Raw genomic sequence first — 22,420 nt, forward strand, 5'->3', positions numbered from 1 at the left:
TAGTGTGTATAATCGAGTCGGTGCCGTCCCGTGATCCTGAGAAAACCTGAAACACACAACACAACACTGTAAGCATGAAGCTTAGTGAGTTTCCCCAAAATACCACATACAACACATATTAGCCACTCAAGGCTATAACTCTGTTTGACCCTCTGGTCAATGTGTCTTAGTGGGACCCTCCAGTCCCATAACTCTGTGGACCCTTTGGTCCTAAGCTCGTTGGACCCTCTGGTCCGGTCTGCTTGAGCCTTCCGGCCTCATGAATCGTTGGACCCTCCAATCCGGTCTATAAACTCCGCATAGCATAAATCACAAAGACATAATGCATAGCATGTCACATACAACATAATACTCAATGTAAGCACATAAGACCTTCCGGTCACACATAACTACCACTCAAGGTAACGTATAGTGAGAAGACTCACCTCAGATGTCTCAATAGATCTCTGACTCGGTAGAAATATGGTTTACCCTCCGCCTAATCACATAAAGTAAATACTCTCATAAATATAACTCTCGAGACTAGGCTCAACCCTCTCTTGGCACCCTCGGAAGGGTAAAAGACTATTTTACCCCTTTCAGAACTCAAAGGCTCCATTGTTGACCAAACCCTAAAAGTCAACAAAAGTCAACGGTTAAACTTTGACCCAACTCGTCGAGTGCACTTGGGCGACTCGGCGAGTCTACACGTGTCCACTATCTTTTTAGTCTTGCATGACACGTCGAGTCTTTCCCCTGCTCGACGAGTTACACCTGGCATGAATCGCGGGGCTACCCCGACTCAACTCGTCGAGTCCCATCATGAACTCGGCGAGTTCCGCCTAGAACTCCAGTCCTCTAACTCCCTCTGACTCACCGAGTCATTCCCCCAACTCGGCAAGTCACTCACTGAGTGAACTACGGGAAACCCTAGCGCTACTCGTCAAGTCTGTTCTTGGGACTCAGCGAGTTCATGCCATGCTTCAACAGAAATGACCTCTCGAGGTCAGATCTGTTCCTCTAACCCATAGATCTGCCCTCCTTGATCATAATAAACACGTAAAGTTTGGATCTTGATGCCCATGCAAGGACCCAATGGCTCTATTTAAAGAAATGGCCTCAATATGCCATCCAAAACTCATATCTCTCAATGACACTCAATAAAGATCAAGGATTTAAGGTCTCTGGACCTCTTTGGATCCAAATTTGAAGCCTCAACACAAGAAGGGACCTTTTGCTTCACAAATCATACACAAAAAGGGGGCTAAAAACCCTAACTCTCAAAACTTACACCAAAACTGAAAGAGGTTCGAATCTTTACCTCAAGATGAAGTCCCTAAGCTCTAAAATCCACAGATTAGCACCCTCCTCAGTTTCCTCTTGCCTTGGCCACCTTCTTCTTGCAAAAACACCCACACAAGGATCAAAAATGGCTTCCTTTCTCTCTCAAAACGTTCACACACTCTGGGGTTTCTCTCTATCAACTGATAGCCGCAATTGAAGGCCATAAGGGCCTTTAAATAGGTCTCAATCCCCGGGAATTAGGGTTTCATTAAACAGAGTGGACTCACCGAGTCCATTAATCGACTCGCCGAGTCCGGTCATTAACCCGGATGGAAGAATCGCGACTCTACTCGGCGAGTCTAAGCATCAAATCGCCGAGTCTCTCCAAAATCTCCAAAATAAACGAATAATTAATGTATTTAGGAATCCGGATGTTACAATTCTCCCCTACTAGAATCAGACTTCGCCCTCGAAGTCTTACTCTGCAAACAACTCTGAATACGGCTCACGCACCTCTCGCTCCGGCTCCAAAGTCAACTCGGACCCTTTCTGATGTTGCCACTGGACCTACACCAGGGGCACTTCCTTGTTCCTCAGAACCTTGATCTTCCGATCCATAATCGCAACCGGTCTCTCAACATAGTTCAGGTTCGCATCCACCTGAATATCCTCTAATGGTACCACTGTCGACTCGTCGGTGATACACTTCCTCAGCTGTGATACGTGAAAGGTGCCATGAATCTGACCTAACTCTGCAGGTAGCTCCAAATCCGGTAGGCTACCCGGCCTACCCTCACAATCACTCGGAATGGACCAATATATCGGGGTCCCATCTTGCCCCTCTTCCTGAACCGGATCACTCCTTTCCAAGGAGTTACCTTCTGGAGTACGAAGTCACCGACCTGGAACTCGAGCTCTGACCGTCGTCTATCTACATAACTCTTTTGACGGCTCTGGGTCGTCAGCAACCTCTGTCTGACCTGCTGAATTTGCTCGGTCGCCTGAAGCACAATCTCGGTACTACCCATCACACGCTGCCCTACCTCTTCCCAGCAAATGGGAGTCCGACACCTCGGATCTACTGCCTTTATGAATTAGGGTTTGTAATAAGTTGATTAACCTTTAGATCTAGGCATGATTGAGCTCCAGGAGCTCGGATCTACTGCCTTTATGGAGCCATATTGCATGAAAGCCATATATCTACTCTTTTAGTGCATTTTGAGCCCTAAAACCTTCATTGGTGTTTATTTACACGTAAAGTTGGAAACTTTACGTGTTAATCAAGCCCTAGAAACCCAGATCTATGAATGACATGAGCTGGATTCAAGCAAAATCGAGTATATAGTATTTGCATGTGAAAGACTCGGCGAGTCGTTCATCGAACTCGGCGAGTCGAGTCGCGAGTCCCCGAGTTTTCCCCCTTTTCGTGTTTGTTGGGTGGAGTAGTGAGTCATGGGGTGTGAATCAGTGGGTCGGAAGCCAGACTCACTCATGAAGGAACTCGGTGAGTCAATGCCCTGACTCGGCGAGTTCAAGGCAATCTTCTTGCCTCAAGAACAGACTCGGCGAGTTGTTCATACAACTCGGCGAGTCTCAGCATAGAATGTTCTTCGGATGAAGATGAACTCGACGAGTTGTTCATACAACTCGGAGAGTAGGATGAAGGACTATTGGACTTTGGTTTAGAAGGAAAACTCGTCGAGTCAATGCCTAAGTCGACGAGTATAGACAAGATTATGGTCAATCGAATGGATAGGGACTCGGCGAGTTAGCAAGCCAACTCGGCGAGTCGGGTCAACTGGAAGTTGACTTTGACTTTGACTCTTGGTTTGGTTAAGGGTAAATGGTCATTTTACCCTGAGGTTGGTTAGCGGTATTTGACTGAGTGTTTTGTGGGGATTATAGCCGGAGGATTTCCGGGGCAGCAGCAGCAGAAGGCAGTCAGTTCCCATGCAGATCAGCAGCTACTTTGAGGTGAGTTACCTTCCAGTAGCGGTGGGTCTACGGCCACAATGCCGGCCCACCAGTAGGAGTTGTATGATAGATGATTGTCTCTGTGATATTCATCTAGGGTTGGTACTACCTGTGATATGTTATTGTGCTAGTATGATATGATGCTATGTGCTAGTAACAGTAGGGGGAGATAGTCCCCTAGATTACCGGTCAATAGGGACGAAGGGGCGGTCATGCCCAGCCATGCTAGATAGATTATGTGATATATGTGTTATGTGGTAGTAGTAGGGGTGAAATAGTCCCCAGTACCCGGTCGAGAGGACCGAAGGGGAGACCAGCACCCATATATGCTAGTCAGTATCCGGTCGAGAGGACCGAAGGGGAGGCAAGCTCCCAGATATACTGGTCAGTATCTGGTCGAGAGGACCGAAGGGGAGGCCAGCTCCCAGATATACTAGACAGTATCCGGTCGAGAGGACCGAAGGGGTAGGTCGGGCACCCAGATATGCCTGACAATATATGTATGTTATGTGATTGTATGGTATGTGGTATGTTGGGGGAACTCACTAAGCTTCGTGCTTATAGTTTTCAGTTTTGGTTTTAGGTACCTCTTCTTTGAAGGGGAAGGAGCTGGCGCGGTAGCGGCACATCACACACATGCCTTGTATTCCACACTATGAGATCTTCCTGGGGATTTGTACTCTGACATTATTATGTTTTATAAAAATGTTTTCCAGACATGCGATATCTTTTATGAAATGATATGATCGGTGAACGTTTTATTTCCAATGTTTTGCTAAGTATATGTTTTAAAAATGAAATTTTTGGCTCGTATTTTTGGGACGTTACAAGTTGGTATCAGAGCCCTGGTTTGAGGGATTCGAACACACCTTCGGGGGTGTCTGAACTCAAATCGAGGGATTAAAAGATTTTAAAGAAGAAAATATTTTCTAAAAAGCTAAGTAAAGAGTTTTAAGAAGGAACGAAGTGTGTGATGTGCGCGACCGGCCGAGCTCAAGTAAGTATTCCCCAAAGTACCCATACAAGCTTATGTTATGTTTGTCAGTTTCAGTAGAACAACATGCTTGAATATGACTAAGGATCTAGGAGTGATGCCTTATGTGCCTGTTTTATGTGCTTCAGTGTATGAAAAACTGCATGCTAGAATTGAGTAGACAGCAGTAGGATAGCATGTTTAGGTTATGCCTGATAGTATGAGTTTAGCATTGTATGCTAGTTCAGCTTCTCTTTATGAGGACGGATTTACTTGAGATTGTTCCCTTTTGTCTGAATGCTGCTTGCTTTGTGCTTCGTGGGACTCTGAGTGATGGGAGTTAGACATTAGGTGAATACGTCACGTCACTTGTGATCAGGGTTGAATAATCTTAGAGTGCTGGATTTGGCCCTATTGCGCAGCTATTGTCTGAGTCTAACCATTATAGAGCCAAGTCTGTTACTCGAAGGATTATTTGAGCCTCACCACATGTGATGGTATTCAGGTAATGACTAATTGGCATTACAAGGAGGCCTTCAGCAGCTGAGGACCGGGTAGGGTGGAGTTAGAGATTTTCCTGGGGCAAGCCTAGGATGAGTATAACAGTGATCAGCGGTAGTGAAAGGGACCTGGTGGAGTCAAGGCAGTCCTTGGAGAAGGTACGGATAGATGTGGAAGGTAGTATGGGCCCGTACTACTGAAAGCAGAGGATCCGTACCCGAACCGAGGAAGGCCAAGATAAGACCAGGGAACTTGTAGTAGGTGTGCTCCCTCCAGAGGTATCAGTATCGCTAACGGTTATTATTTATGTATTTCAGAATGGTGGTACTACGCTCGAGGCCAGCAGTTGGCAGTACAGGAGAGGGATCAGGTTCGGGATCAGGTTCTGAGCCAGTAGATGAGGGGCTACGTGAGTTCATCGCATCAGAGATCACCAGAGGCATCCTTGAGTCGACCCCCATTATCTTCGGGTCGATCAAGGAAGGGATATTAGAGTTGATAGAGGATCGCCACAAGGCATTCAGGAGCGACATGGCATCTGGCCAGTCGGGATCTCGCACACTGTCCTTCAAGGACTTTCGGGGCAGTGGTGCGCCATATTTTCACGAGGCGAAGGACCCCATAGCTGCCAGGCGATGGATTGCAGACATCGAATCTGCACAGTTGACTAGCTTCTTCCCTGAGGGGTCGAAGGTGAGATATGCAACAGGATGTTTGAGAGATCGAGCTAGGGATTGGTGGGAGTCTGTTGGTGACTCGTTGGGAGCCTCGGTTGTCGAGGCTATGACCTGGTCGGACTTCGTGACCAGGTTCAGGGCAGAGTTTGCGCCGGCTGTCGAGCTTCAGTAACTGGCCAGAGAGTTCCTATATATGAGACAGACGACGGAGACTGTGGCGGAGATCACCGCCAAGTTCCGGGAGAGGGCGTTGCTGGTGCCCCAGTACGCGGGTGATTAGGATATGAGGAGGACCCGCTATCATGACATGCTACGAGCTGATATTCGGGAGCATGTCAGTTTTTTAGCTTGCCCTACCCTGGACTCTATGATTGCCAGGTCAAGGGAGAGGGAGATAGATCTGGAGCACATCCGGAAGAGGAAGGCGGAGGAGGGGCATGTTATGGGGGCTTCGGGGAAGAAGCCCAAAGGACCAGATGCGGGGCCGAAAGGCCAAAAGGGGTAGGGCTGCTGCAGGAAATTCGGCAAGACGCACGAGGGAGCGTGCAAGTTGGGATTGTCAGGCTGCTACAAGTGCGGCAAGTTAGGGCACTTCAGCAGGGATTGTATCGCCCCTGCACCTGTGATACAGACATTGGAGTTGCTGTGTTTCCACTGCATCCAGAGGGGCCACAAGAAGGCCAATTACCCCCAGTTGACAGCATCAGCGCCGGTTAAGGCGCCAGCTCCAGCTACCCTACAGATTACAGATGGCCGGCAGGGCAAGGCAGAGGCTCCAGTGGTGAGGAGCCGGGCATTTCAGCTGACTACCGAGGAGGCACGCGTCGCACCCGAAGTGGTGACGGGTATGATTCTTTCCCTCTGTCTTATTTTTATGATGTTATGATATTGATATGTGCTCTGTGTATATGTGTTAGGATCATTCCATGTGAACGGTATCCCTGTTCAGGTGTTGTTTGACTCGGGTTCCACCCGATCATTTGTTTCCCTTGCGCTTAGCAAGAGGTTTACTGAGTCTTCAGGCATGTTGGATTGCCCTTTAGAGGTAGAGATTGCCGATGATCGATCGGTGCAAGCTTCAGCAGTATTCATGGATTGTGTCCTAAGGTTATTTGTGGAGCGCTATTTGGTGGATTTGGTTCCCATCCCTTTGCGGGGGAACAAGGTGATTATTGGCATGGATTGGTTGAGCCCTAATGGGGTGGTGATAGATTGCGTACAGCAGCTAGTGCGGATCAGGACCCCAAGTGGGGGAGAGTTGGTGATCCACGGCGAGAGGCCACAGCATGGACCCACAATATGTTCAGCAGCGAGAGCTAGGCGCTACCTTCAGCAGGGTTGCGCGGGATATGTTGCGTACGTTATGGATACCCGGGAGACGGGTAAGGCGATGGTGAGCGAGGTTCCAGTGGTGCGAGACTACACTGATGTGTTCCCAGAGGAGCTTCCCGGAATACCTCCAGAGCGTCAGGTAGAGTTCAGGATCGACCTAGTTCCTGGTGCGGCTCCGATAGCCAAGGCACCCTATCGGTTGGCTCCTCCCGAGATGCAGGAGTTGTCTACGCAGCTGCAGGAGCTGCTAGACAAGGGATTTATTCGACCGAGCAGTTCACCCTGGGGAGCCCCGATCCTGTTTGTGAAGAAGAAGGACGGGTCGCATCGGATGTGTATAGATTACCGGGAGCTAAATAAGGTAACGGTGAAGAACCGTTACCCACTCCCGAGGATTGATGACCTCTTTGATCAGTTACAGGGAGCATCCTGGTTCTCCAAGATCGATTTGCGTTTAGGTTATCATCAGATGAGGGTCAGAGAGGAGGATGTACAGAAGACCGCGTTTCGGACGCGTTATGGCCATTATGAGTTCGTGGTGATGCCGTTTGGGCTCACCAATGCTCCAACCGCGTTCATGGACCTCATGAACCGCGTGTGTGGACTGATGCTGGATCGGTCTGTGATAGTTTTCATTGATGACATCTTGGTTTATTTCAAGACGCAGGAGGTTTTGGAGACCTTGAGGAGGGAGAGCTTGTACGCCAAGTTCTCCAAATGTGAGTTTTGGTTGCGCGAGGTGCAGTTTCTTGGGCACCTCATCAACCAGAACAGGATTTCAGTAGACCCGGCCAAGGTGGAGGCCGTGATGAGATGGGAGGTTCCGAAGTCTCCATCTGAGATTCGGAGTTTCCTAGGATTAGCAGGCTACTATCGGAGATTCATTCAGGATTTCTCCAAGATAGTCGTACCCCTGACACGGTTGACTAGGAAAGCCATGGTCTTTATATGGGGGCCTGAGCAGCAGGAAACGTTTGAGATTCTGAGGCAGAGATTGTGCGAGGTGCCAATCTTAGCCCTGCCCGAGGGCGTAGAGGATTTTTTGGTATACTATGATGCGTCTATCTCAGGCTTGGGCGCAGTATTGATGCAGAGGGGACATGTCATTGCTTATGCCTTGAGGCTGCTGAAGCCTCACGAGGCGAACTACCCGACGCATGATTTAGAGTTGGGGGCGGTAGTCTTCGTCCTCAAGATTTGGCGGCACTACCTCTACGGGGTTCGATGTACCATTTACACGAACCACAAGAGTTTGAGGTACCTCATGGATCAGACGAATCTGAACATGAGGCAGCGTCGGTGGTTGGACGTGGTGAAGGATTATGATTGCGAGATCCTTTATCACCCAGGGAAGGCCAATGTGGTGGCCGATGCGCTTAGCCGTAAGGCGACACTGATTAGGGATGTGTGTATGAGGATGACGGTGGTGACTCCACTGTTAGAGCAGATTCGGGAAGCTCAACAGGAGGCTATGAAGGAGGAACATTGGAAGAGCGAGCGAATAGTGGGTCAAGTCACCTCCTTCGATTATGATAGACGAGGATTATTGACACTACACCGTAGGGTGTGGGTGCCGTTTCACGGAGGCGTGTGCCAGATCTTGATGGAGGAGGCGCACAAATCCCGATTCTCTATTCATCCAGGGGCGACGAAGATGTATAGGGATCTTCGTCTAGACTATTGGTGGTCCTGCATGAAGCGGGATGTGGCGTGGTACGTCGAGCGGTGTTTGACCTACAGGAAGGTCAAGGCCGAGCATCAAAGACCGCACAGCAAGATGCAGCCGTTGGATATCCCGTTGTGGAAATGGGAAGATATTACGATGGATTTTATCACAAAGCTTCCCCGGACGGCGCGAGGAGTAGATTCGATTTAGGTCATCATGGATCGGTTGACCAAGAGCGCCCATTTTATTCCGATCCAGGAGAGTATCTCGGCCGAAAAGTTGGCCGATATCTATATCAGGGAGATAGTGGCGCGACACGGGGTGCCAGTGTCAGTGATATCAGACCGAGATGTGCGGTTCACTTCCAATTTTTGGAAGAAGTTTCATGATGAGTTGGGCACTCATCTGCATTTTAGCACCGCCTTTCACCTGCAGACGGATGGTCAGAGTGAGCGGACCATCCAGACATTGGAGGATATGTTACGGGCATGCGTGCTAGAATTCGGTGGTAGTTGGGATACCTATCTTCCCTTGGTTGAGTTCTCGTACAACAACAACTACCACGCGAGTATTGACCGTCCTCCATTCGAGATGTTGTACGGACGGAAGTGCAGGACCCCGATATGTTGGGGTGAAGTTGGCCAGAGGGTCATGGGGAGCACCGAGGTGGTGCTCAAGACGACCGAGAGAATCCAGCAGGTTCGAAGCAGGCTTCAGACTGCGCAAAGTCGACAGAAAAGTTACGCCGACAAGCGTCGATCAGACCTGGAGTTCCAGGTCGGGGATATGGTTCTCCTGAAAGTGTCGCCTTGGAAAGGCGTCATTCGATTCAGGAAGCGGGGCAAGTTGGGCCCGAGATACATTGGTCCGTTCAGGGTTGTAGCCCGGGTGGGCAAGGTGGCATATAGGCTGGATCTGCCAGCCGAGCTCAGTCAGATCCACAGAACCTTCCATGTCTCCCAGCTGCGGAAGTGCCTAGTGGATGATTCAGCGGTGGTGCCGCTAGAGGATATACAGGTTGATGATAGTCTGAATTACATTGAGCACCCAGTCGCAATCCTCGAACGGAAGTCGAAGGATCTGAGGAACAAGAGGGTGGAATTAGTGAAGGTGCAATGGTAGCACCGAAAGGGTTCAGAATGGACTTGGGAGCCGGTGGAAGAAATGATGGAGCGTTACCCCGAGCTATTTCAGGATCGAGTAGCAGACTTCGAGGACGAAGTCTAAAATAAGTGGGGGAGATTTGTAGCACCTGGTTCCTGGTATGTAAAAATTTATCTAAGTGTTTTGCATTTTTTAGCCTTGGACTTGGCGAGTTGTAGGCCCGACTCGCCGAGTAGAGACGGGATACGGAGCACGTTTAAGTTGGCGACTCGGCGAGTCCCCGCTGTCTGATGAAACCCTAAATTTCAAGGGTTTGCACCCTATTTAAGTCATCTTATGCGCCCCAAGTTCGCCCCCTTTACCCTCAGAGCTCCCTATATTGTCCAACCATTGTTCCTTGTGAGATTGAAGTGCTTTGGTGTGTTTTCTTGAAATTTTTGAGAGAAAAGGAAAGTAGATCAAGAAGAGAAGAAGGAGGCCAGACATCTTGGTGTTATTTCAGTGATTTCCTTGAGGTATAACTCAGTTTCCCTCTGTTTTCATGCTTATAGTCCCTTATAGCTCCATTAAAGTCCTTCTTGAGCCATTTCCAAGCTTGATTATGAATTAGGGTTTGTAATAAGTTGATTAACCTTTAGATCTAGGCATGATTGAGCTCCAGGAGCTCAAATCTACTGCCTTTATGGAGCCATATTACATGAAAGCCCTATATCTACTCTTTTAGTGCATTTTCAACCCTAAAACCTTCATTGGTGTTTATTTACACGTAAAGTTGGAAACTTTACGTGTTAATCAAGCCCTAGAAACCCAGATCTATGAATGGCATGAGCTGGATTCAAGCAAAATCGAGTATATAGTATTTGCATGCGAAAGACTCGGCGAGTCGTTCATCGGACTCGGCGAGTCGAGTCGCGAGTCCCCGAGTTTTCCCCCTTTTCGTGTTTGTTGGGTGGAGTAGTGAGTCATGGGGTGTGACTCAGTGGGTCGGAAGCCAGACTCACTCATGAAGGAACTCGATGAGTCAATGCCCTGACTTGGCGAGTTCAAGGCAATCTTCTTGCCTCAAGAACAGACTCGGCGAGTTGTTCATACAACTCGGCGAGTTTCAGCATAGAATGTTCTTCGGATGAAGATGAACTCGACGAGTAGGATGAAGGACTATTGGACTTTGGTTTAGAAGGAAAAATCGTCGAGTCAATGCCTAACTCGACGAGTAGAGACAGGATTATGGTCAATCGAATGGATAGGGACTCGACGAGTTGGCAAGCCAACTCGGCGAGTCGGATCAACTGGAACTTGATTTTGACTTTGACTCTTGGTTTGGTTAAGGGTAAATGGTCATTTTACCCTGAGGTCGGTTAGCAGTATTTGACTGAGTGTTTTGTGGGGATTATAGCCGGAGGATTTCCGGGGCAGCAGCAGCAGAAGGCATTCAGTTCCCACGCAAATCAGCAGCTACGTTGAGGTGAGTTACCTTCTAGTAGTGGTGGGTCTACGGCCACAATGCCGACCCACTAGTAGGAGTTGTATGATAGATGATTGTCTCTGTAATATTCGTCTAGGGTTGCTACTATTTGTGATATGTTATTGTGCTAGTATGATATGATGCTATGTGCTAGTAACAGTAGGGGAGATAGCCCCCCAGATTACCAGTCGATAGGGCCGAAGGGGCGGTCATGCCCAACCATGCTAGATAGATTATGTGATATATGTGTTATGTGGTAGTAGGGGGTGAAATAGTCCCCAGTACCGGTCGAGAGGACCGAAGGAGAGGTAAGCTCCCATATATACCGGTTAGTATCCGGTCGAGAGGACCGAAGGGGAGGCCAGCTCCCAGATATACTAGACAGTATCCGGTCGAGAGGAACGAAGGGGTAGGTCGGGCACCCAGATATGCCTGACAATATATGTATGTTATGTGGTATGTTGGGGGAACTCACTAAGCTTTGTGCTTACAATTTTCAGTTTTGGCTTTAGGTACCTCTTCTTCGAAGGGGAAGGAGCTGGCGCGGTAGCGGCACATCACACACATGCCTTGTATTCCGCACTATGAGATCTTCCTGGGGATTTGTACTCTGACATTATTATGTTTTATAAAAATGTTTTCCAGACATGCGATATCTTTTATGAAATGATATGATCGGTGAACGTTTTATTTCCACTGTTTTGCTAAGTATATGTTTTAAAAATGAAACTTTTGGCTCGTATTTTTGGGACGTTACAGAGTTGGTGGCCCTAACTCATCGATTATAAGGCCATATATGCGCTAGTTTTAAGTGAGGTGCCCGACGAGTCACAACCCTGACTCGACGAGTAGGACAGGCTGTATGAAACCCTAATCTTTAGGGTTTGCACCCTATATAAGCATCATATACGGCTTCCATCCTAGCCTCCATCACCTCCAAACCCTAATCTCGAAACCTTAATCAACCTTGAGTGATCTTGAGCTAATTCTTTCCATTTTGAGTGTTATTTGTGTCTTTTGAAGCTTGTGGAAGAAGAAGAAGATAGAAGGCTCAAGGGGTAAGAAGTAGATCCGGGAACTACACTCCATTTGCTACATTTTCTGGTAATCAAGTTTATAACTTGATCATTCTTATCTTAGATCTATTTGTTTCCATTTTATGAAGGTTTTGGTTCAAGAACCTTGGTCCTTGGGATTGGGACGTCCCAAGTGACTTATATCTCAGATCTGGGGTCTAGGAAGGGTTTCATGGCATAAAGGTGCAAACTTTACGACCATGGAAGCCCCATGCAAGTTTGTATGCAAGAACATGGCCTTTTTAGCCCTAAAAGACCATGCATGAAAGGAAAGCTCGGGACTTTACGTGTCCAACAGATGATAAAAGCCTAGATCTAGTATATTGTGCCTTGGTTTAGGGTGTTATGGCTTGTGGACCAAGATTTATGTCTTAGAGGAGTTAGGGTTTGGGTTAAACCCATTAAGAAGGACTAAGGACGGGTAAAGTTGGAAACTTTACCCTTAAGAGTGTATTCCTAGTATATAGATGAAGTTTGGAGCATAGATATGAAAGGTAGGAGCTTAATCCTTTGGGATGGCTCAATCAGAAAGGGGAACACGACAAGTCCAGGAAAGGACTCGACGAGTTGAAGTGTAGCGGCCCAAAAATCAAGAGTAAAAATTCCATTTTTAGTATAGATAAAACATTGATACCATTTATCCCAAACGTTTCAAATCATCATTAAGTAAAACATTTATCAGAGTTCATCCCAAAATCATTCGTTGTGGAGTTCATAGGTGTGTGCATTGCGATCAATCCGAGCCCTTCCTTTCCAAAACGATGATACCTGAAACCAGAAACAAACCTATAAACACGAAGCTTAGTGAGTTCCCCAGAGCATACCCACTCACAATCCACGTAACACATATCATATTAGGTATAAAAGCTACATATACCACATAATCCATGCATACATAAACATGTAAGGATGCCGTAGGCTCCCCCATGGTCTTACATCATCGTGCCATGGGCTACCCTACATGGTCTTTACTTGGGAATGCCATGGGATACCCCACATGGTCTTATATCCAATTGCCACGGGCTCCCCCAGGGTCTTCCATGCAATAACATACATAATCAAATAACATATCATATATCACAGAAGTATCTACACATTACATAACATGTACATAAACCTATAATGATGTCGTGGGATCCCCCTAGGATTTTACACCATTGTGCCATAGGCTACCCGACATGGTCTTTACCTGGGAATGCCATGGGATACTCTACATGGTCTTATATATAACTGTCATGAGCTCCCCCCGGGGTCTTCCATGCAAGTATCACATAGACAACTAACATATCACACATCACATAAACAACTAGTATAACACATACCGCATAAACAACTAGTATACTACATATCACATAAGCAATGCATATAAACATATAATGATGTCGTGGACTCCCCCCATGGTCTTATTCCAGGATGTCATGGGCTCCCCCACATGGTCCTACACCTATGTGCCATGAGCTCCCCCATGGTCTTTACCTAGGAATGCCATGGGCTCCCCCACATGGTCTTATATCCGATTGCCACGGGCTCCCCCGGGGTCTTCCATGCAATAACATATAATCACTAGCATACCACTTAGCATAAAGCTAACGACCATACCAAATATCTCTACTACAACTAGTGTACCACATAACATAAAATGGACCAGCCTTGGTGCCTTCGACCCATTAGTATGGTGAGGAGACTCACCTCGCACTGCTGAAGTCCCGCGGATAAACTCTAGTTGTGGTTAACAAGTTCCCAAACTGTTAATCATCAAAACGATACCCAATTAATAATTGGGTTCCAATACACAACCATAATCTATACTTGGGGTAAATGGACCATTTTACCCCTAACCTAGCTTGGTTCAAAACCAAGGCCCAACATATGGCCCAATTTTCAAAATTGGGCCTAAACCTCTACATGGACTTATTTTAAGGCCCAACTAATTATTCTAGTCCAAACAATTGGCATTCTGATGGCCCAATGGCTAATAATCCTCAAGGCCCAATTATGGCCCACTTATGGCCCAATTTTCTAAATTGGGCCCAATCCTCTAATGGGTATTATCCTGAAGCCCAATAATTTCCCTTGGTCCATAAATGTGTTCCTAATTGGCCCACAGAGGCCCACATCAACTTAGTCCAATAAGTGGCCCAACGAGCATCCAAACCCAATTAGGGTTTTTCACATAAAATGACGATTAGGGTTAAGTGTTCCTACTTAACCCATTAAGGACTTAATCCATTAAGTCGAAACATACAATTAAATCGGTCTTCAGTCATCACTTCACTCCAATGGTCCAAAATGCGAGTCCCGATAAGTCCAAACCAATAATCCCAAAATTAGGGTTTTCCAAAACCTAATTAGGGTTTCCAACCCAATCATATCCCAATAAGCCCAATAGCCAGGTCTTTTGATCAATTAGAGTTAATTAGGCCCATTAGTGTTTCACTAGGCCCATTAGGGTATTGTTATTCGGGCACCACCCACTACCACCTCGAGTAATGTTGGTCAACGGCGGCTCATGGTGGCGGCTACCACCTCACGATGGTGGTTTTGAGTTTCTTTTCATTAATCTTTTGCTAATTACAATTACAATGCTTTAATCCAAAAATACACACACACTAACTAACATAAACACACACACAACCATACTGTGGTGCCCGGAGGTGGTATATGGTGGGAGCCACCACCTCACGGTGGTGGTGGTGACTTCTTTCCAGATTCCAGCCAAGGGTTGCTTACACACACCCTACATCACACACACTATGCTACACATACATCCTATTTGCTCGGAAAATAAACCCAACACCCACCTATGGTGGGCGGCGATTGTAGTAGTATAGGAAACGAGCGGCAACAACGACCATTTGCAGCAACAGCTTCGTCATCTGTGGAAGCCACCATGGATGGTGGCCATGGTGGTTTCTCACGATCTCCCATCGACAAAAATCCACACACACACACACACACACACACAACTACATCACAAACCATAACCCAGCCACCGTTTCATAGTGGCATGTGGCGGACTACGATGATTGTGCGTTTTTATTATTTCTCTCTTTGTTTACAAAACGTATGTATGATTTTTTATACTAACAACTTGTTTTATAAGTTTTATTCTATGTGACATTTCTTTTTATTTGTACTCATTATTTCAGTAACCATCACATAGGGGAAACCCGTCGGAAAAATATTTCTATGTGATTGCCACTTGAAATAAGTCGAGCCCTTATATTTATCTCTCTAACAAACATTATCAAAATATTTTAGGATGGAAAGATAATAAAGGTAGATCAAGTGTTTGAAGAAATCAGATGTTACATCTCTTGCAGTTGACATGGAGCAATTTATTGAACATGGTGTACTTGCTGAGAGTAAGTTGGCCCTCATGATCTCAGATGGCACATCTAGGTCATATATAGATCGTCATGAATATTGGTGGCTCATCTCAAGTCAATGGAGCATCATGGACATGTTGATGGTTCAACAGGATTGCGCATGGTACATCATGTTTAATGATGGCGCATCCATGTTCTCAATGGTACATCATGTTCATTTATAGCACATCATGTTTCATGTTTGCACACCTTCAAGTCCAAGATATATTCTAACATTCAAGAAGCAACTTATCTTGATTAATGACACTTCTAGAATTTGATGACAACTTAAAAGACAATGTAGCAACATGGTGCTCATGATACTCATCATATCCTTAATGTTGATTAATAATGTTCAAGAGAAGTGAAGACTCAAGACCTGGATGGAACCCTGGAATTTTAATATTCTATCCATTCTCCGTTAAGTAGGGTAAGGTGTCAACTGATGACTCAGTCAGGATGACGTGTCAACACTTGATTGGTTTAGCCATGTCATGGGCTTTTCCAAAGCCTATAAATAGGCCCTTAAGCTCTATTATAAAGTTGCTCATTTCTTGTTCTTCCTGACCATTTATTGTTTAGACTACATTCCATAGAGCCATTTAAGCGTTGCTTACTTAGTGTCTTTTTTATTCCAAAACACTTGTAATTCTAGAATTATGAATATAAATATGAGGCACCTTTGAATCTTTAACTTTGAACCTATAAAACGTTTTCATCATAAATTTGGTTGATTTAGAAATCATATTTTCTGCATTACTTACCAATTGACAATTCTGAAACTCTGTTTCAGTTCTTCAACACTTAGACTTTTCAAGTTTGAGGTCAATGGAAAAAAAGGCAGCCAAATCAAGACTGAAGGCTCAACAAAACAAAGCATGAACGGTTGAAGCAGATAAGGAACTTATTAGAAAGCAAGGGATTAAAGAACCAACAGTAAAAATGCCAAGAAGAAAAAGTAATTTCATCAAAAAATTTGCCTAGCACTATACTTAGTGTAGCACATACCTACGCTCAACGTAGCCCATCTATGCTCAACGTAACACTAAAAGACAAAACTGCCTAATTTCTTCATCCCTATGCTCAACATAGCACAATGCTATGCTCAATGTACATTGTTCACATACCAACTTTTTGGTTAAGTTCTTAATCCATTAAGCCAATATTAAAACTTTCCAAAAGTCTAATATACTTAGAACGTACTCATAAAAATAAAACTTTATAGGCATGCATGTCTCGTGCATGTCCTACACCCTTCTAGGTCAAAAATGGTGAAAGTATAACCTTAAACCCATACATGATGATATTTGCATAATTAGCCATATGTTTAGCAGATATTTTTATTCATTTTTAGCTAATTATGCGCATAATGTGGACAAAAGGTACTTAATAATGCTTAAATTGTGTTTTCACTCCAAAGACATGCTTGGATGCAAAAAGGAATAAGGAGAAGCGGTTAGAGACCAAAGAATGAAGAAAAAGGAAAAACCACACACCTACTTGGCGAGTCCACGCGCAAACTCGGCGAGTCCATGAGAATGTTCCCGAATAAAAGTCAAAAATCCTTACCGTACACGGAATTAACACTGCTACTCGGCGAGTCCACGACCTACTCGCCGAGTAGCCCCTGTTTTGTGATAACTATAAATATGGGGTCTTAATCCGAATTGGGGGACTTTTCTGGCTTCCTTGGAGATAGAGCTACGATTGGAGAAACCTTTGAAGACCTGAAGAACCCTAACCTTTGATCTTTGAAGTTTCGAGGCGAATTAGGTTCTATTTTCCACTTAATCTTAGGATTGAATTATGTTTAGCTTAATCAAATTCGTTCTTGAGCTTGTTTTCTTTGTAATCATGAGCTAAAATTCGGATGGTTTCTGTTTAGGAAGAACCACATTACTCCTATGGTTTAATTATTACTTTTGTTAATTGTTTATTGGTGATTTTATTAAATTAAGTTTGTTAAAGAACCTTATGCATTAACCACAACTATTTTCTGTTAATTGGAAGACAATTAAGCTGCATGAACATCTCTTAGTTGTTTACCTCATATGTTTATGTGACCACTTTATCATATGTCTAGGAATAATGAACATGAAACTAGAATTAATAAGAGAATGGGTAAATTAATGTGTAAGCTTGTTTGAGAAACCAACAAACAAGAGGTTAATTGAAACACCCACTTGATTAACCAATTACAAGTATTATTTAATCCAAATAATTGAACTAGGGAATTAATTAATTTAAACAATTGGCCACTGCTTGAATTGATTTATTGTCTAAGGGTTAGTATTAGTGAACATGAATCTAATCACTATAGTTGGTAACCAATAACAGTTAATTTATCACATTATTACACAAATAACCATAGGAGTGAATTGGTTGGACCTAAACAGAAACTCTTTATCAAATTTGGTGAATTTTTACTTGTTTTTAGTTAATCACTGGTTAGGTGGCGTGTTTAAGTTTCTAGTCTTGTAAAACTAGAGAAAAACCTTTACTTTTATTATTTGCTTAGTTAAAATTAGTTATTAGTTTAATTTTCGTTCCCTGAGTTCGACACTCTACTTATCCAACTATACCACTAAAAGACAGGTTCACTGCCTTTGTGTGCTAAATTTATCATTTAAAAGTAGGATTAAAACCAGTGCATTCACACACATCAAGTTTTTGGCGCCGTTGCCGGGGAAAGGTTCAAAAATTAAATCTAATTCCTAATTTTATCGATCCTTTGTGTGAGTTTTCTTGCACAAAGTTATTTTTTTTAGTCATTCAGTAAGTAGGTTAGGTTTTAGAATCCATTAGTATTTTTCTGAATTTTTACCTTTAGTTTTAATTTTTTTATAAAACACGCTACTCGGCGAGTAGCCTGCTGTTTGAAATTTATTTTTTTCGTTTATTTAAGTTGCATTTTTTTTTCTTTTTACCCATGTTTTGAAAACCGGACCGGACCGGCCGGTTCGACCGGTTCAACCGGGAACCGGTCCCGGATCCGGTTCATATAGGTCAAAAAACCGGTATTTGGTTGAACCGGTGAAAACCGGTAAAAACCGGTCGAACCGGTAAAAACCGGTCCGGTCGAACCGGTAAAACCGGTCAAAACCGAAAATTTTAAAAAATATTTATTTTTTTCATTTTTTGTATTTTTTATATAATTAAATATAATTATAACATCATCCGGTTTTTCCGGTTTTTGAGACCGGTCCGACCGGTTGGACCACTTGAACCATCGAACCAGTAAGACGACCGGTTCGATCTCCGGTCCGGTTTTCAAAACCTTGCTTTTTACGTGTTTTCTGGTTTTATTTCAGGACTTTCATGACCAGAGGATCCAACACTCCGCTGGTACCCCCGCTTGAAGACCCAGAATCCGCATTGTGAAAGAACAAAGGCAAGGACGTGGAAAGCTCAAATACACCTAAGAAGTCACCTTTGTCTAACTTGAAGACTGTTTTTGGGAAAAAGAAGAGCAGCAAATCAAGAGCTTCCAGCGCATCTTTAGGAGGCGAAGACCCGATCAAAGAAGACACCGAGTACGACACCGAGGAGGAAGAAGAACCTACATTCGGGCACGACTACGATTCCGGCGACGAGTTAGCACTTACCATGGCTAACATTGATGAAATCCCCATGGGAGAATGGAAGAAGAGGATCCGCGATGACACTGGACCGGGACTTGTGCAACCAGCAATTCCCGCAACAACTACTTTTGAGCTTAAGGGTCACATTCTTGCTTTACTCAAGGAGATCCCCTTCACCGAAAAAGACCGTGAAGATGCTTACAAGCACTTGGATGAAGTCAATGATGTGGCTGATTATTTCAATGTTCCAAATGTGCCTCGGGAAACTCAGCTACTTCGCATGCTTCCGATTACTTTGAAGGGTGCTGCAAAGGATTGGCTCAAGTCATTGCCCCTGGATCGATCACTACGTGGGCCCAAATGAAAGATGAATTCATTGATCAATTCTGCCCGCCATCCAAGACATCCAAGCTCAAGAAAGCCATTGCTAACTTTGAATAACAAGCAGGAGAGTCACTATATGAAGCTTGGGAGAGGTACAAGAGCTTGCTAAGGAATTGCCCACATCATGACCTCAATAGTAAACAAGAAGTCTCCATCTTTTATGATGGATTAAATGTTACCACTAGGCAATTACTTGACTCGCAAGGTCCACTCACGAAGAAGACACCTCCAGTAATAAAGCAATTGATTGAAGAATTCTCTAAGCATTCTAGAGAATACCATAATCCAAGAAATGATGTGACTAGGGGGGTCGCCTATGCAGCTTCAGAAGACTTGTCAGCAGTCATGGCTATGCTAAAAACCATGGATAGGAGGATGGATAAAATGGATCAAACGATACATGCTATTCGGGTGGGTTGTGAGAATTGCAATGGGCCTCACCTTACTAGAGACTGCGACTTGGATGAGAATGGCAACAAAAAGGTGCAAGTTTGTTACTCAAGTGGGGACTGATATGATGAAGATTGGCGCAAACCAAAGAAGGAGTGGATCCCTTATGACGAGTACAAGAAGGATAAGGAGGAGAAGTTCAAGCAAAAGGGAAGAGGTTTTTACCAAAAGGAAGAGCCGGCACAAGAAAGAAAACCAAGTTTGGAAGAGATGCATACCAAGTTTGTAGCTGCTTCTAGAAAAGAGACATAATGATTATGATGCTGCAATCCAAGAAACAAGAACCATGCTTAGAAACCAGCAAGCCTTTATCCACAACATTGAAACACAACTTGGGCAACTTGCTCAACAAATCAATCAAAGACCACCCGACGAACTTCCTAGTAAAACCGAAAACAACCCACGAGGCGCGAACATAAACATAGTCACAAGAAGAAGTGGGAAGATAATTACACCTCTGGCCCCCATTCAGAATGAAGCACCCAAATACATGCAAAAGGAGGATGCAGAAAAACAAAATAAAAATAAAATTCTACATGACACAGACTCTACTCGTCGAGTCCATAATATGGACTCGACGAGTCCACTGCCAGATTTGAAAGAACAAGTTCCTGAAAAGCCCTTTCAGCCTCCAATTCCATATCCAGCCCTAGCTAAGAGAGAAAAGCAGGAAGAGGAGTACAAGAAGTTTCTCGACCACATTAAATCCCTTCAAATCAACATACCCTTCATTGAAGCCATCGCTCAAATGCCAAAATATGCAAAGTTCCTCAAAGAGCTTCTAACCAATAGAAGGAAGATGGAGGAGGTGAAAGAAGTAGTTCTTAATGAAAACTGCTCAGCTGCCATGTTAAACAAATTACCAAAGAAGAAGGGTGACTCGGGAAGCTTGACTTTTCCTTGCCAATTTGGCAATTTGGCCACCATCCATGCTTTGGCTGATTCGGGAGCAAGTGTCAACCTCATGCCCTATTCATTTTTTAAGAAATTGGACCTCCCGGAACCAAGGCCAATCCGCATGGCAATTCACTTAGCAAACAAGACAGTCACATTTCCAAGAGGAATATGTGAAGACTTATTGGTCAAGGTGGACAAGTTTATATTTCCCGCAGATTTTATAATTCTAGACATGGAAGCGGATCCTCAAATCCCGATCATCCTTGGAAGACCTTTCCTCAACACGGCAAGTGCTATAGTGGATATGAGAGACTTGAAGCTTACGTTACGGGTAAGAGAAGATTCAGTAACTTTCGGGGTTGATCAAGCTATGAAGCATGCAAGGAATAGTGATGACATGGCATTCTCGATTGACATGTTTGATGAATTGATGGAGGAGGGTGATAATGAAGATTCCAACAAGTCCACTATCTTTGATGAAGAATTTGATGCTGAAAAAGACTTACTGGAGATCGAGAGGCTGTTGGAAGAAGCTGAGTATGAAGAAATAAAAAAGCAATCTGACAGAGATACTCGGCGAGTAGGGCTGATCTACTCGCCGAGTCCATGTGAAGAAAGGATGGAATTCATAAATTCAGCAACTGACTCGCCGAGTCCTTCTACTACACTCGGCGAGTACAACTACCAGAACCCAAAAACCGAGCTCAAAATATTACCAGAGCACTTGGAGTATGCTTTCCTTGAAGATGACCATCAAAAGCCAGTTATAATAGCCTCTGACCTCTCCGAATCTGAAAAAGAAGAACTAGTTCAAGTATTGAAGAGGCAGAAATGGGATATAGCATGGAGCATTACCGACATCAAGGGAATAAGTCCCTCTTATTGTTCACACAAGATTAACCTAGAAGAACGAGCAAAGCCGGTTGTACAGCACCAAAGAAGATTAAACCCAAACATGCAAGAAGTAGTCAAGCTCTTAGATGCGGGGATCATTTACTCTATTTCCGACAGTCCGTGGGTGATTCTGGTCCAAGTGGTGCCCAAGAAAGGAGGAATGACGGTCATAACCAACGAGAAGAATGAGCTTATTCTGACACGAACGGTAACCGGTTGGAGAGTGTGCATCGATTATCAAAAGCTAAACGATGCCGCTCGTAAAGACCATTTTCCTTTACCTTTTATTGATCAAATGCTAGAACGATTATCGGGCCATAGTTTCTATTGTTTCTTGGATGGCTTTTCGGGTTATTTCCAAATACCCATAGACCCCATGGACCAAGAAAAGACCACTTTTACCTGCCCAAGTGGGACTTTTGCTTATCGACACATGCCCTTTGGGTTATGCAATGCACCCGCGATATTTCAACGGTGTATGACAGCCATACTCCACGACATGGTGGAAAAATTCATGGAAGTCTTTATGGATGATATTTCTGTTTTTGCATCTTCCTTCCATGATTGCCTCACTAACCTTGATTTGATGCTTGCTAGGTGTGAAAAGACCGACTTAGTTCTTAATTGGCAGAAATGTCATTTTATGGTCAAGGAGGGTATAGTTCTAGGCCACAAGGTTTCCAAATCGGGAATTGAAGTGGATCGGGCAAAGATTGACACCATTGCCAAATTACCTCCACCAACTAATGTGAAGGGCATTAGAAGTTTTCTTGGACACACGGGTTTTTACCGGCGTTTTATAAAAGATTTTTCTA

General features: G+C 44.5%; 1 non-coding gene across 1 annotated transcript; it reads right to left on the reverse strand.

Moving 5' to 3' along the window:
- Positions 1-19,388: 19,388 nt before the first annotated feature.
- Positions 19,389-19,495, reverse strand: LOC111892704 (small nucleolar RNA R71). Its single transcript, XR_002850632.2, has one exon. It is a non-coding gene; the product is annotated as a small nucleolar RNA R71 (small nucleolar RNA).
- Positions 19,496-22,420: the final 2,925 nt, after the last annotated feature.

Source organism: Lactuca sativa, chromosome 7 (assembly GCF_002870075.4).
Source record: "Lactuca sativa cultivar Salinas chromosome 7, Lsat_Salinas_v11, whole genome shotgun sequence".
In the NCBI taxonomy this organism is placed as follows: domain Eukaryota; kingdom Viridiplantae; phylum Streptophyta; class Magnoliopsida; order Asterales; family Asteraceae; genus Lactuca; species Lactuca sativa.